Here is a 17,651-nt window from a genome sequence, read left to right on the forward strand (position 1 = left end):
GATATTCGAGTTAAACTTTAACGAATCACAACGATACCATGAACTCCACCGTTATAATTTAATTTCCGTATTGCTTATGTTGCCATAATTTGGGTGCATTTTAATCGGCATTCAAAGATGTCCGCAGGGCCGCGACGATTGCAGAAAGATCCATTGATTCTCAATATTTTAAAATTAGTATTTGTATTCAAGAGGAATCGAATTTAATATTTATAAATTCGACAGACCATATCGTCAAAAATATAAAGTTCTGGTATATCCCGTAATTGGATGAGAAAGTAAAATAAATGTGCTATTTTGCGCTCGTCCGACCGCACCTTGAATATGCAGCGAGCGTGTGGGATCCGGTGCAGAATGACTTAATCCGCGAACTGAATAAAATGCAAAGGAAGACTGCGCGCTTCTTTAAAAGCTGCTACGCGCGTGCAGACAGCGTTACCCAGATCTAAAGAGAATTAGGCTGGGAGCCGCTGGACACTCTGAGGCTGCGCGCCAGGCTATTAGATTGCTTGAACAATTGGGAATAGATTTGTTCATCGATAACTTAAGAGAGATATTTTGGCGAACGGATAGATATGCGAATTCGTTTTTTCCCCGAGCCACTTAAATAAATTGTGGGCGGAACTTTGATAGAGAATTTCCTTTTTATTTCTTGACGGCTGGTGGCCTAGCAAACCATGCCACACCCCGGCTGAGGCGGCTCGCGGGGTAAAACGTAGATGTAGATTGCCTCTTCATATACTCGCAACTTGAGATACTTAATACATCTACAAAATACCCTGCGAGCCACCTGTAGGGTGTTTGGCAGCAGGTGATCAATCACCAGCATGGAGAACTTGGGCGTACCCAGCGGGGGGCAGGAGGGGACAGCTGCCCACCTCTAGAAGTAACACTAAAATGTGACAGTTCAATACGAAAGTTTTGAACAAGTATTCCTTAAATCCAAGAAAAGTGATATTAGTATAAAACATGTAATTAAAATAAAACATTTTATTTTTCAGGAAAATAATTTTACAAACTAATAAAGCGCTGTTATAATTTTCTTGACATTTTATTTTCCTTAATCTTCCCTATGTTTCGACTTGAACGGCCACGGCTTGTCCCCCTCTAGTTTTGATCCTGGGTACGTCCTTGATGAGCATGCAATTGGACTCCCACATGTACAGCACACGGTCCAAAACATGTCAAGCATACTAACAAATTCTACTGCCATATGCTGTTGGAAATAATAATAAAATTAAGAAGCATGCATTAATTTTTACATAGATTAGTAGGCTACACTACAAGTCATGCAATCTATTTATTAGTTCTATCGCTGCCGTTATAATCTCTTATTGATCGTGGAAAAAAAGACATTCTGAATCTGTCTGTTCTACAGTCTATCTCTCTTATTTTATTCATATGATCTGATCTTCCGTAGTACGTTGGCGTCTGTAAGATATGGCTTGGTTGAATATGGATAGTTTATTTTTCAATGTACGGTCTAACAGAGATTCCCATCCGAGTTTATCCAATAGGTCAGTTACACTAACGACCTTTCACGTACCTGGCAGCCAGTCACGGGCGCAGCTAGGAATTAAGGCTGGGGGGGTTTAGGTGCAACTAATGCCGGGGTGTGTGGGGGTATGGAATACCCACCAGGGTAAGCGGTAGGTGCGAGATTATGAATTGCAGAATTTAAAGATAAATGGTTAAAAATGGTGAGTGTTACGGCTTTCTGAGGGATATTTTATTAATCCATACGGTATTCTATTAGTGATATCAATCCAATTGAGTAAAATGGATGAAACTTAAAAATTTCTCTGAACAATGGCGGGGGGCTTTCTATATCCCCCAAACTCCCCCCCCCCCCCCCCTCGCTGCGCCACTGCAGCCAGAGACGTCATGGCAAAATTACCGGCGCCGGAACGCTCTTTTCTTAACTATTTTCAAAAGTGAAATATTACTCTGCGTTTTTTTTTATTACAAGCCACTATTGACATTTTGTACAATTGTTTCGGTTAAGAATTTATATATAAGAAATTTTGAGGCACCAGTATTGATAAAAGTGTTATTTGACGATTATGTCGTTTGTCAACTACTGCTGGTACGGCGTTCCGGCACCTTGACACCACTGCAGGCATCTCTTCTTTGCATGCGTTCTAACTCAGTTATTAAAACACACCCAACATACCCGAATGTAGTTGATAAGGAAACTATTAGCTTACAATTCAATTTCTGTACATATCATACACATTCCATTTCGAATTTCATGGATATTTCAGTCATTTTTACTCACCTCGCACTATATCGCGATAGCATCCCTAAGTTTTGGTGCATTTCTCCTTCCCACGTGTTCCTCCACGCCCGTTCTCGAAAAAATTTGACCCGAAAATGATGATGATGTTTGAAAGAAAAAAAGGCCAGTGCGATATCACCTTCCTCGATCTTCTCATGAGTCAGGCGAAGGGGTCATATCCGGCTCTACGAGGAGGTTACATCTATCTATCTCTCTCTCCCGCCCTGCGCTCCGTGACTCTGTTTTGTTTTTGTGGGTCGACCGTGTGAATGGAGTGCGAGAGGATGTGAAAGCTGCGCGCGCGGACACACCTTCCTTCCCATGATGCTTCGCGTTCTTATTTCGGAACCGTTCCACGGATCTTTTCGAGGCGTCGACCGAGGCGACTACTTGGAGGAAGCTCGAATTATGTTCCCTTTGATGATTGCTTCAGTAGCGTAACTATGCGGGGGGGTTGAGGGGATGTATCCCCCCCCCAAAGCCTCAGAAAAATCAAATAATTATTTGAAAATCTTGTCTGGATTTGATATACAATAACTGCATCTGCTAAGAGTTAAATTTTAAGTGACAAAATTATGTAAAATGTATTTTCAGGCATGTTATTTTTCAAAACTTTTTCCTGAAATCCCCGTTTCCTGGGGGGCAGCCCCTATTATCCCCCCTTCATCCCCCCAAAGCTCCCTCATCCACCCCCAAAGCATATTTCGAGTTACGCCACTGGATTGCTTTACTTTACCGTATTCCATTCGTCGAGTAATTAAGTGTTCCACCAGTAGTAACTCGTAAATTAACAAGTTGAGGAAGATTTGCTCGTTGATGGGAATGGAGGCGTTACTAGAAGTATGCTATGAGGCAGTAGGGTGGTCCTTATTTTTAAAGTTTTCGAATTTCTCTTGGGACGCCCCCCCGTTTTGTTCCATTTGGTGAGAAAATAAAGCGTGTAAATTATTTTTGCAATCGGATACCGGGAAAACGTGGCGCATCGCACTTAAAGTTTAGAAATATTGTGTTTTTTGGGTGTTTTTCGGAATTAACTTAAGATAATGTCACTCTCGGATTATTCTATCACTCTTCTGTTTTTTACGACGACTCGTTAGACATTTATATCTATTGTATGTCCTCAAATACCTTTCATTGCTGCCCATTGGTTCTCTGGATATCGCACCGAGAGTGAGCGCGCGCCACCCCAGGCAACACTTTGGGTGCCACGCGATTTGCATATTCTCAAAATGTGTTGATCGTTCTCACCCATCGTAAAACAATAAAATATTTTAGATAAACTTTAAACTTCGACAATATAACCTTGAATACTATATTAATCACTGTTTATTGTCAAAAAGGGGCTTAGCAGTATTGATTTATTCCCCATATCTATAGCTAATATCTAACAAAAGTGCTTCCACCAATTTTCTCCCCAAATGGAACAAAACGGTTTCCAAAAGAAATTCGAAAACTTTAACAATAAGGACCACCCTAATGAGGCAGTGGCGTGACTAGAAGTATGCTTTGGGGGGCGGGGGGATGACAGGGGATGGGGAAGGGTGACCTCCCACCCACCACCCCCTAATAGGAAAATTTTGGAAAAATGAAATACCTGCAAATACATTTTACATAATTTTAGCACTTAAAATTTGGTTTTCATTAAAAGGTCACGTTAAAATTTACTTTAATTCAAAACTAGACGATAGTTTTGAATATTATTTTTATTTCTCTGAGGCTTTGGGGGGATCTATCCCCGTCATCTCCCCCCATAGTTACGCCACTGCTATGGGAGGGATTTAATGGCCTGGGGTGGTGACCCCCTCCCCCCCCCCCCACAAGCAACGGGGGTCCCGGAAAATTTTTGAAAAATGGCATTCGTAGAAATACAATTTACACCATTTCCGCACTTAACATTTAACTTCAAACAGATGCAGTCATTGTACGTCAAAACTAGACAATAGTTAGAAATATATTATTTATTTCTCTGGGGCATTGGGGGGGGGAATACCCTCATCCTCCCGTTTACGATCAATAAGAGATTATAACGGCAGCGATAGAACTCATAAATAGATTGCATGACTTGTAGTGTATCATACTAACCTATGTAAAACTTAATGCATGTTTCTTAATTCTATTATTATTTCTAACAGCATAAGTATAGTAGTATAATTTGTTAATATAAGGGACGTTTTTTGGACGGTGTGGTGTGCTTGTGGGAGTCCAATTGCATGCTGCATGCTGGTGATTGATCACCCCCTGCCAAACACCCTAGAGGCGGCTCGCAGGGTATTATGTAGATGTAGATGTAGTTACTCCACTGGATGGGAGAAATACTCACAAGAATGTAAACAAACTCGTGAGGCAAATAAGCGAGAAAAATAGAAGTAGCTGAGAAGTAGCAGGCGGCATGTACCACTGCTCTGCGTTCTGCTCGATGTTCCTTATTGTCTATAGGAGTATTGTATATTGATAAACTCGTCCAATGCGAGCGGGAGGATCGAGTAGGTACTCGTAAGAAATCAGGGGAGTCAATAACCGAGTATAGGGTACTGCAAAGTGGGTTTAAATCCTATTTAAGTTTAAAGTTCTACAGCCTATATAAAGAGAGAGAAAGCAGCGCAGCATCAGAGGACATATTGGGAAAGGGTGTCTGACAATTTTGGAAATAAGTCGGGCATGCAATCAAGGTATTTAAAATTAGTCGGGGATGACGTGAACCAAACTGGGGGCCAAATTGGAAGGAAAATATTATTCAGATATAGGGATAGGGTGCTATAAGACTTGTACACTTCAGTGAAGCCGTAAAGACGGCAAAATTTTCCAAAAATGTTCAAAAAGGGACATACCTTAATTTTTTTCGGCCTCAATATGGTCGGAGTAATTTAGTTTTTGATCGGTTATAACGCCCACGTCATTCATAGCTATGAATCTGTTTTCAGGCAGTTGAATAGGGTGGTTTCCTATTATTTTTTATTGCTGAATCGAAAGATTATTACCCCTGGAGCACGCATTTCACGATCTTAGATTTCTGAATAACGATATCTATTTTTCGCAATTAAACGAAAGGTGAAAATTTTCAAGCGCGCGAAAATGCGACGGCTAAGTATGAATGATGGGAAAACTCCGTGTGACGTCGTTCTGGTTCCCGCAGCCGCCCTGTGAGATTGACCTTGGGGCGAGGCTTTGAGCGCTGATACGACGCAGGATACTAGCAGGTAGCTGAGTACCCTGCTAGCAGGTAGCTGAGTACCTACCCTGTTAACAGGTAGCGCTTGGCTTAAATAAGGATTATTATTCCCCTATCAAACGAAGGAACCTTTCCGAACTAAGGCAATTTTAATGTGTGATTATAAAGAGATGTTTCTCTGAGCTCTGTGCCTCATGCATGCATTAGTAATCTCAGACAATGTAAAACTCCTATCTACTCGTATAGAAACTAGGTCCCTGTGACGTCACGTGGAGTGGCATTGCATGGGCGCTAATCTGGCCTTTTTCAAATGAGGATAAAATTGACCATTGCCATTCGTCTAAACTGGGATTTGTAAAACGTAATTTTTTCCCGCGAGAAAGAAAGTAAAATGTGATTATAGACTACGATCTTAATAATCTAAAATGTTAGTCTGAACTACTCTTAAATAAAAAGAATTAAACATTTTTTATAAGTACAACGCAATTAAGCATAGATTAACATAGTTGTTTACACTGAAAATGCGCATTTTGAACAATGTCACGTGAGATTAGGAGGAGAAGGTCGAGCCAAATCTCACGATATCTCACTAAGGGGGATCCAAAAATCGCCATAATCAGCTCACGTAATTAAATGGACGCTGCATTTCCAATAAATTCTCAAACTGTGCACGATCCGTCACCAAAATATGTAGAAGGTCCAGCGGGTCCTCCTAGGTCAGTGGCATGGCCCTTGGTCAGAGTATAGCTACAATGTAGTCGTACACTTCGACTGCACTGCGTCCATTTACGGGCAAGACACGTCCGTCCTTCGCATACATTCGCTAATTCGTCACCTCCATCCTCCTCCGTACACGACTACATATCGTCTGTTTTTGTTCGAGCGCATTTTAAGTTCAAGAAACCAAAGTGCACTTCGGAGGAAAGGAAATTCAGATAAAAGAAAAGGGATGCACATAAGAAAAGAAGATGCATCAACCCAATTAGCAGGCTGCTAGCATGTAGCAGAGTACCCTGCTAGCAAGTAACGCTTGGCTTAAATAAGGATTATTAATACCCTATCAAACGAAGGAAACTTTCCGACCATAGGCAGTTGTAATGGGTGATTATTAAGACATGTTTCCCCGAGCTCTGTGCCTCATGCATGCATTGGTAACCTCAGACGATGAAAACTCCTATCTACTCGTATAGAAACTAGGTCCCTGTGACGTCACGTGGAGTGGCATCGCATTGGCGCCAATCTGGCCTTTTTCAAATGTGGTTAAAATTGACCCTTGCCATTCGTCTAAACTGGGATTTGTAAAACCAAATAATTTGTATATTATGAATACAATAATGGTGGGTAACGAATCGCAATCAATGCCTTTCGTTTTCTTTGATGAAGGAAACTACCCTATTCTCACGGAGCATGACCCACGGATTAACTGTTGTGTGTGTCTGTGATTACTTAACATCCTTTGCGAGGCCCCCCAAAACCCTCACGAAGGTTCCTTCAGAGTTGAGCTCTTGATTATGAAGAGTTTCGGGGGGAGAGGCTATGGGATTGGTCACATCTGAGAACCTTCCAGTTCCAGCGTACCAATACAGTGTTTTGTTTGTACCTGCGACGAGGTCCCCCTCCATTAAAGCCAATCGAGTTTTTTTTTTCATTTCCCAGTTGACCTTGAGGCCGTGGAGCTCACCCTTTTTATCTATTTATCAACCCTGTCTGCTCTAAAGAATTTTAGAGTTCTCTTTGAGTCAATATGACCCAAAAGAGAATATTTATGTTGATTATATTGGAAGGAAGAAATATTTCATGACTCTTAATTACTTAGTTTGGTTCACCACTGTGCAAAAGTTAGGCCTGATATTATCTTTTTTTTCCATTTTTTTCTCATCACTTATACCTGCCATGCCCGGATGGCTGATTTTAACCCAGATTATTCAATCCATTTAAGCCATTCAATATTTCCATTGCATTCAATGTAACGGTGTGATTTATACTGATTTTTTTTCAAAATGTTACTGTAATTTTTTTAACGTGATACCATTGAAATTCTTTGTACCTCCCAAGCCCATCGGAGGAAAAGTGACGGGTATTCACAAATTTGTGGAAGCTAGTTTCCCATAACTCCATAGAAATTGTTGGACAACTACAATTTTAATATTTTTCGTCTAATTAATTTTTCTACTACCATCCCAAATGCTTTATAAACAATATTAATAAATAAACAGGGAAGGAATTAAGTATTTTGAGTAAAATATGCAAACATGGTCATATTGGGCCAAATATATCCACTAGGGCATAATAGGGCGTAAGGATTGGTCGGGCATGCTTGTGTTAAAAGATAAGACGATATTAGAAAAGGGTAGTTTCCTTCATCAAAGAAAACGAAAGGCATTGATCCAGATTCGTTACCCACCATTAGTGTATTCATAATATACAAATTATTTGGTTTTACAAATCCCAGTTTGGACGAATGGCAACGGTCAATTTTAACCTCATTTGAAAAAGACCAAATTGGCGTCCATGCGATGCCACTCCACGTGATGTCACAGGGACCTAGTTTCTATACGAGTAGATAGGAGTTTTACATTGTCTGAGATTACTAATGCATGCATGAGGCACAGAGCTCAGAGAAACATCTCTTTATAATCACACATTAAAATTGCCTTAGTTCGGAAAGTTTCCTTCGTTTGATAGGGGAATAATAATCCTTATTTAAGCCAAGCGCTACCTGTTAACAGGGTAGGTACTCAGCTACCTGCTAGCAGGGTACTCAGCTACCTGCTAGTATCCTGCGTCGTATCAGCGCTCAAAGCCTCGCCCCAAGGTCAATCTCACAGGGCGGCTGCGGGAACCAGAACGACGTCACACGGAGTTTTCCCATCATTCATACTTAGCCGTCGCGTTTTCGCGCGCTTGAAATTTTTCACTTTTCGTTTAATTGCGAAAAATAGATATCGTTATTCAAAAATCTAAGATCGTGACGTCACAGTGACCTAGTTTCTATACGAGTAGATAGGAGTTTTACATCGTCTGAGGTTACCAATGCATGCATGAGGCACTGAGCTCTTCGTTTCCTTCGTTTGATAGGGTATTAATAATCCTTATTTAAGCCAAGCGCTACCTGCCAGCAGGGTACTCAGCTTCCTGCTAGCATCCTGCGTCATATCAGCGCTCAAGCCTCGCCCCAAGGTCACCTCACACGCCGACAGCTGGAACCAGAAAGACGTCACACGGAGTTTTCCCATCATTCATACATAGCCGTCGCGTTTTCGCGCGCTTGAAAATTTTCACTTTTCGTTTAATCGCGAAAAATTGATATTGTCATTTAAAAATCTAAGAGCGTGAAATACGCACTCCAGGAGTAATAATCTTTCGATTTAGGCAATAAAAAAATAATAGGAAACTACCCTATTCGGTGGAGGGCTGCGTCAGGCCAATCACGGGATTGCTGACCAGTCATGATGAATATATGCACATTACAACCTCGGATGTTTTAGCAGCAAACCAGAGGATCATAGACGGGTCGAGAGCGGTAGTATTGCGTCGCCCTTCCAAAACACCAAAGAGGAGCGATGGCCGAACTCGAAAGTCCACCAGAGCACACATCACAACTTTCTCCGCCTCGAAGTTCGCCCCACATTCACTCCCAGGAAGTTATCGCAATGTGGTACGATTCGGTCATATCCGAAATCCAAATGGAAGGGAAAGTTAAATTAAGACGAAAAAAAAACATCATTTCCGTAATTCTCGTAAGTTTAAAAATTGAAAAAAGCGCGAAACCAACCGCTCACTTTTCTAAAGTTGGTGACGTCATTTAGCCTTCCACTCATTTGCTCGTCCTTGATGGGCATTGTGCGAATTGACAACAAAATATCGGTATAGGTAGGGCTGGGCAAAATACAGGTAGAGGAGAATTTGGAATATAATGCTCCAAATTATTTTTAAATACAAAACAGTATTTTAAATACATTTTAAAATATAAAACACATTTTTATGGGAACAAGGAGAATTTAAAAAAAATATATAACCTTCCTTAGCACGTTAAGGATAGTTGCAAACATTAAGAAAACAATTCTAATGAAAACGAAGTTATCTCTAAAGTATAATGTTACAGAAGTGTCACCATAGCTACTTCAAAAGAACTATTTTACAAATGTATTTTTATTTTAGAATGGAAAAATAGAAAAAAAATCATCATTTGAAATAGAAAATGCTAGATGCATTCAGGTCGTGCATTTGAAAAGCCGAATACAAATTACAAATACGTATTTTATAAAACTTTTATTTTAAATGCTGCCCATCCCTATGAAGAGGCAATGCCCATATCTCCCAAGCATCCTTCGAAGCAAATTTATTGCTGCGTGCCTGAGTTATAGCACTAATTTATTTCCTCTAATTCCCTTATTTTCGGGCAGGGGGAGAGCCACCCCATTTATGCGTACGCCCTCGAACAGGTGGACAGCCCATGGACAGGGATCGCTCATCTATATAATAGGAATGCCTTTATTACAACACGCGAAAGAGTAATGGAAATATGGAGAAGAAATATCTTTAGTACCGATGCATTGTAGCCATCCCAGAAAATAATCTAAATTAAAATCTGCATACCATCCCGCATGCCGCCTCGATAGGCTTGTGATGGGGGTGTAAAGATAGCTTAAGTTTACAAAAAAATAGATAAGGACATGCGGTTTTGGGTGATTTAACTAAGTCCCTCCTAGCATTTGTTAAAGTCCTTCATCGTTCGGGGGAAAAACGAAGTCCCACAGGGGCGTAATTAGGAATATGCTTTGGGGGGATGAGATGGCCTGGGGAGGCGACCCCCCCCCCCCCCCCGGCAATGGAGGTCCGAAACATTTATGAAAAATGACATGCCTGGAAATACATTTTGCATCAGTTTAGCCCTAAAAATTTAACTTTAAGCAGATGAAGTTATTATATGTCAAAACTAGAATATGGTTTTAAATGATTTTTTTTATTTCTCTGAGGATTTGTTGGGATCTACCCCCCCTCCCCATAGTGACGCCACTAAATTCCCACACCTACAGGGGTGCCTACTTACAAAAGGTATTGGGGGGGCCCAAACCGGGGACCTTGCCCCGGTAAATTTTATAAGTAGTGAATTTTAAGTTTTTAAGCATTTTTGAAGAGTCATATGATCAACATTAGAACCCTGTTCAATCGAATCTCGATATCTGGGCACTCCGGGGAAAATCGACAAGCCATACACATTGTTTCCTCACATCTGTAACGAATGTTTGGGGGGGCTCGGGCCCCCTCAGGCCCCATGGAGTCGGCGCCACTGCACACCTATCCGTTCGGCAAAATATCTCTCTATATTTATTGTTTCTGTCGGACCTGGAAATATGGAGAGATTAGATGTTCTCAGTGTGGCTCTGCAAGATATCTATTCTCAATTGCTCAAGCAATCTAAGCCTAGCACAAACCCTTCGAGTTTCAATCGTGAAATAAGCATTTTTGCGGAAAACTCTGAGGCAGATGACATTAATATACATATACATGTATTGTGCGAAAGGGGCCAATTACGCTTCCTTGTTTCTCCGTGATTGCGGATGTTAACTATACCAGAGTTTATTCCATCAAGAAAAAAATATCAAGAATTGGTGCCAAATTTATAAGGGACACAAAAGGAAGTACTGCACTCCAGCTTCGCATGAAGTTAAGAGTGTGTGATAGATATCTGACAGCTATTTGTTCGAATTTATCGAGCAATATAAGAATGTAGCCGTGCGTCATTAAATTAGGGTATTGGGCTCGAAATACAGAAAGCATACGCGTCGAATGTGGAAAACGGTAGCATATGGTTTCGGGCGATCCAAAGGAAAATTTCTCACGTTAAGTGTTCACTGATAGCGGTCATTACACCTTATATGATTACTCTCGTACCTCCTGCCATTTTCAGGGACAATTTGAGGGTTCACTGTTATTTGTTTCCATCACTTGTAACCATCATGTTAAACGTCCATAAGTAATCGTGCATAAAATCCCTGCCTCAACAAAGTGAAAGGCATCAAGCTTGTATTGTCATAGTAAAATTTTCGCGGGTATACTCCCGGGTCACTTTCTCTCCAACGTTTCTACAACTACTACCTATTATCGTCCTGAGGGAGCTTACTTATCGCTTACCCTTAATGAGGAACACTTGTTAGCACCTTTATAAGACGAAGCCAGAGTACGGCTGCCGAAACGTTGAAGGAAGGGATGAACTTAAGGTTTTCCCGGAGAAAAATGTTGACGAAACTCTCTCGGGCTTCCAGAGCGGTTAGATTTAGCTCCATGCAGACGTTTTGACAACTTCCTCGCTGTTTCTGAGAGTTTCATTAGCGAGATATGGTACAACTAACCCAGGAGGTTACCCGAGAAACATTTGCCGACTCCATTGACAGGGAACCCTGGAAGAAATCATGCACAGCCCAACCGCTTCAATGACAACAATAATAATACAAATACACTTTGAATCCGATCCTGGAAATTATGAATTGAATTGGGGAACAAGGAGCTTTTGATGAATACTTTAGGATGCATATTGACTAAATAATAATAGATAAAGCCTAAATAAATGGCAATAATAATAATAATACACTTGTAATCGCAAGCCTTAAAATTTAGAACTGAATTTGGTCACAAAGGACCGTTTGATGCATACTTTAGGATGTCTGAAGCCCCGTTTTATTTTCCCAATCATTCAGAATCCCTCTTCTATTTTTTCCAGTCGTCAAGGAGAGTGTGAGCACAATAGATCCATCTAGACTCGTGCGTGAAGACATGAACGAGACGCTGAGGGATTCGGAGGATCGACTCAACAGGGGCGGGGAGTGAAATACGTGCGTGCTGAATAATAATAGTAGTGATCAAAGCGCTCACCTTGCCGTGAGGAAACTCCGCTAAGCCAAGAAGACACAGAGCACCAAACACACTAAAACACAAGCACACTCACACAAACACAAGAAACGAGTGGAGATAGAACGAGCGAGGCAGTGGATGCAACCGACTCGGAGGAGCGTCTTGGAGCGACTGTATTCAACACAACACTCTCGAATCGCACGGAGCACGAACGGATAGGAATGGAGGCGGCGTCCCTCCAACTTTCTCCTCTGCCTCCCGCCCCTCCAACACCCCCACCCCCTCCAACGCCACCACCACCTCCCCTCCCCCCCCGCCGCATACCTTTATACCTGTCTCACCCGCCCAACTAGAACATCCAAGCGAAAGAAAGCCTGCTGCCATACGCCGCCTGCCTGCACAGTGGAGTCCGATACTTTTGAATGGTGCTCGTAATAAGTAAATATCATCTAATCTGCTTCGAATCTAATTTACGTTGGTTTTCGAGGTAGGTTAGGTTTGGTTAGGTAGGTTTCCGAATATGATGTTGACATACGAGAATAAATTTTTTTTCCATAAACATGATTTTATGCAGAAATAAAAGAATAATAGTGTATCCTGTGCAGAAAAAAGGGGGGAATATTTTTCAAGATACTGGATTACAAAACTGATTTTTATAAATTATTCTTTCTTGAAATGAATTGCAATGTTTTCAGAGAATTGAATTTATAATTTTAGATTTTTTTACATAAATAGCATTGTTTTATGCGAATTTTTAATTTGAAAACCATTCGAAACAAATTATTTTTATATATTATTGTATATATCTTAACGCACACATTATAAGAGTGTACGTACCAATGACTTAAAAATATATATTTACAGATTAGGGAAATATGAAGGCCAAAGATAAAGCACAGAGCGCGGAGCTAAAAAATGCGCCGCCTGTACAGTGGTCCACGCAGTTGAAAAGTGCGGCACGGTAATTTAGAGAAACCTTAGTAAGGTATTCACAGGTTTATGTGGTCGCTGATATCGCATTTGCCCTCAGAACTATGAAAAAATCAAAACTGTTTATCTGTGACCCAGAGATCGCTTACCTACCAGATACCTCTTACATAACTTACAGTGGTGATCCTGCGTGGAGGGACCTAACGAAGCGGTTTAAAGGACCAAGTTATCTGGGGAGGAGGGATCATAATTATGAGGTTAAGGCTCCAAGATAGCTGTCAAATAGATTAAAATTTTCCTTCCTATATCGGGGGATAGAGGATTGGAATGGTTTACCGGAGAAAAATTTTTTTTGAGTCCTTCCCAACTCACGCCACTATATTTATCAATAGGATAAATAAAATTGAAATTTGAGGGCTTTATAAACGTATATTTTTTGAACTTGGTGTTTCTTGTCTTTTTTACTTTGGCCTTCGTATATTATTGTGTAAAAATGGATTTTGAGAGCAATGTAAATATAGACATGTATTGTTTTCTGCTGATTTGGTGCTATGTAAGTACATGGAGAAATGTACTGCGTAAAAATGGTATTTTGAGGGCTTTTTTTGCATTTTATATTTTTGTCTTAATGTACTTCCTAACTTTATGTTACCACCCGACTTCATGGTCGACTTGTAACAAATTATGTATTAATAATAAAAATAATATAATTCCATCAAAGCTCCTTCTGTTCACGGAGCATCATCAGTTTCATTAAGTGCGATCGCCATCAGAAAACTTGTGCGAAAAATCCACAAAGAAAGAATAATTCGCCTTGTCCGGGATGCGAACCCGGATCCCCCGGTTTCCGGTCGAGTTCTTTATCCAGTTAAGCTACCGAGGCAGAGAAATTCACTGTTGACTAGTTTTAAGTATAGCCATGGTGATAACTTTACGGGAGTCACCTGAAATGCGCAAATTCTGTGAAAAATCCTTCGCCTTGACCGGAATTCAATCCCTCATAAGAAAACTTCTTAAAATCCCTCTTCCTTTCCCTCCCTCAATTACAAAAAAAGCGGATGCAGCGGAATTAACTTGAAATAATACTTGATATCTGAGTTTATTTAATGCGAGCTTTTTTTGTTGTTGCTGTAGTTATTTCTTGTTGTGCTTTATTATTTAACCCTAACTTTACAAATCCAATCCGAAAGGTCTTTTAGACTGTTTTTTCATTTAATACAAATAAATATTTTTCCGAACAATAAGTGCCGGTTATGTGGCTGGTTAACGTAACCAATAGCCTTTAATTTTACCTAGAAATTTTTTAAAGTTATACTTAGTTTCTGTATAAGATCAGAACTTTCCATCCATCGTTAGGTAAAAGGTAAAATTAAAAGTTGTATTTTCTTATGTTTAGGGCTAACCAGATATCATAAAACCGGCTCCAAAAATCTGGAATCGTGTCGGGGGAATCCCGAACTTTGGTCACCTGATAGGTCTAACCAGTTGGGAATTTTTGGTCAATATCATACGCAAACAAATGATACTTGCACATGCTAATGCTTGCTCGTATATGTTCAACCGGTGGCGTAACGAGGAATATTCCTTGGGGGGGATGGGATGGTCTGGCGTGGAGACCCCTCCCCCTTTAAAGCAAAATATGGTAAAAGTTTTGAAAAATTACATGCCTGGAAATAAATTTCACATCTTTTTGAATCACGAAAGAATGAACTTTAAGCAGATGCAACTATTATATGTCAAAACTAGACAACAGCTTTGATTTTTTTTTTCTCTGAGGCTTTGGGGGGATCTATCCCCTCATCCCCCCCCCCATAGTAACGCCACAGTGTTCAACAAATTATACTTGATGAATATGAAGCACGATATTCATGATTCTCTGAAATGAAGATATCATCTATGTATGTACCACTAAACTCCTTGTTTAAAGTTACTTGTAATGGCTACACGACGCTAGTTACACAATTAGCAGAGGCAAGACTAGAAATTGCTTTCATTTTTCAAGCATAACTCTCGCATGGTAGCGAACATGTAATTTTAAAGATTAAACTGTGGAGAAAAACCTAAATTAGGTGTTTCCGCAAAGCAAGATGTAGGTATGGCACTTTATCACAACTGATTAAATTTCACTTTCGGAAATGTAAGCTATCTTTTTATCGTCAAAATTTAATTGAAATACGAAAATTATGCATTTTTTTAGCATCGAATTTTAACACGAATTTCTTATAAATTTCGCTTCACCCTTATAGTACTCAAACAGGAGTAATAGCAGCAGTGATGCAGCCTTCTGAAGTGGAGGCCTATTCAGCCGCGCAATGGGTATACACCGACAGTCTCATTTTCAGACTGGAGTGTGCCGACTTGGGTTTCCCCAGGCACCTGTCACTATCACTAATAACAGTAGCAGGATTTTTCTTATAACCCAACACCAGTCAAATTTTTCGGAAAGAAAGTTCATTTTTAGGTGTATGCCAGACTTTTCCCAGCGTCACAAATGCGCTTCGAAGATTTAAATTATTTCCATTCCCCTATGTAGAACATTAATAATTAAATTTAAATTAATATTAAAATTTGAAAAATAACATGTAAATTTTAACAAATATTAAATTGATAATTAGGTGTTGGTAATAATCGAAAACAAAACGATAAGTGAAGTACTATACTTCTAATTTTTAAATTCTTATACATAACACTGTGGAAGGAATCTACCTACCCTATTACTCTGCTCCTATTGCGCCGATGCGAACGAAGTCTCGACGCTAACAATAGGGTAGTTTCCTTCATCAAAGAAAACGAAAGGCAGTGAATTGGATTCGTTACCCACCATTAGTGTATTCATAATATACAAATTATTTGGTTCTAGAAATAGCGGTTTAGACGAATGAGAATGGTCAATTTTTACCGCACTTAAAAAAGGCCAGATTGGCGCCCATGCGATGCCACTCCACGTGACGTCACAGGGACCGAGTTTCTATACGAGTAGATAGGAGTTTCACATCGTCTGAGATTACCAATGCACGCATGAGGCACAGAGCTCAGGGAAACATCTCTTAATAATCACCTATTAAAACTGGCTAAGGTCGGAAAGTTTTCTTCGTTTGATAAGGTATTAATAATCCTTATTTAAGCCAAACGCTACCAGCTAGCAAGGTACTCTGCTACCTGATAGCATCCTGCGTCGTATCAGCGCTCAAAGCCTCGCCCCAAGGTCACCAGAACGACGTCACACGGAGTTTTCCCAGCATTCATATTTAGCCGTCGCGTTTTCGCGCGCTTGAAAATGTTCACTTTTCATTGAATCGCGAAAAATAGATGTCGTCGTTTAAAAATCTAAAAGCGTGAAATACGTACTCTAGGAGTAATAATCTTTCGTTGTAGGCAATTAAAAAATTATAGGAAACCACCCTATTGCGATGGAAGTCGCACAAATCCTTGCTTCTCCCTTACTTGCACAAACTCGCAGCTGAAATATATATCTTTCACAAGCATTCCAATACTGTCCTCTCTCGTCACCAATGCAAGTAACCATGTCGACTGACGTCACTTTTTTATAAGTCAACATCGATGTGAATTTTTATGAAAAAATTATTCCTTTTGAATAACCCATACAGCAATCATCACGGCCACTATTAGACTCATGTATAGTTTTTCTGACGGCTAAATGTCCTTATTACTGTAAAAAGCAGTGAGCCTACAAAATATTTTGGACGTTTTAAGGCCAAAATTAAATTTAAAATACGTAGTTCTCGAAAAAAAACGCACTTCCGTTAAGAAGTAGCTCTACTTTGAGACAATAATTGTAAAGTAACAACAAAAATTGTAAGGTAAAACTTTTCCTTCGCAAAAATTTAAGAGGTATCCCGGACATATTATTACATTATCTACATAGTTTAAGAGCGTTTCATATAAAAATCAAAATAAAAAAATTACGTCAGTCATTTTCCGAATCCGGACGACTGTAACCCGCGCTCCGAAAATCGTCACTACAGACAAATGTCAGCTGTAAGACGCTTCAGATTAGGAAGGTTGTCAGAAATTTCCTTTGGCGGTATGTGGGTTGCCTCTGATGTTATTTATTATTTTTTTCATTTACCGTTCATCGAATAATCATAAATTTCATCAAACATATTTTATATATAAATGTATATTTAGGTATAAATCGAAATTAGCGATTCGTGTGTTCGGTTTTTTTTTCTTGATTTTCAACTTTTACAGGCAGTAACGGATACAGAAAAAACTCAAGGGGGGGCGCGCAAAAGATATTTTGAGCTGTCTCTTTACTTTTATCGTAACAAAAATAATTAATCAAGTCACATGCAAAGTTTAATAAAGTTTAATTTATACTGATAATACGCACATATACAAGACAACGCCATCTTACGATATAAAAAAGTTACAAATGTGGTTCTGCTATGTTAATGC

At 39.9% G+C, this 17,651-nt stretch overlaps 1 protein-coding gene across 2 annotated transcripts in view; it reads right to left on the bottom strand.

The window, feature by feature from the left end:
• Window positions 1-12,491, bottom strand: part of LOC124162005 (tetraspanin-11-like) — a 206,801-nt gene extending 194,310 nt beyond the window's left edge. For both annotated transcript variants that reach the window (XM_046538325.1, XM_046538324.1), the window contains exon 1: window positions 12,324-12,491. The gene's annotated coding sequence lies outside the window, so the exon portion shown is untranslated. The remainder of the gene's footprint in view (window positions 1-12,323) is intronic.
• Between the last annotated feature and the right edge of the window lie 5,160 nt (window positions 12,492-17,651).

The sequence above is a fragment of the Ischnura elegans genome, chromosome 7, assembly GCF_921293095.1.
Source record: "Ischnura elegans chromosome 7, ioIscEleg1.1, whole genome shotgun sequence".
Classification (NCBI taxonomy): domain Eukaryota; kingdom Metazoa; phylum Arthropoda; class Insecta; order Odonata; family Coenagrionidae; genus Ischnura; species Ischnura elegans.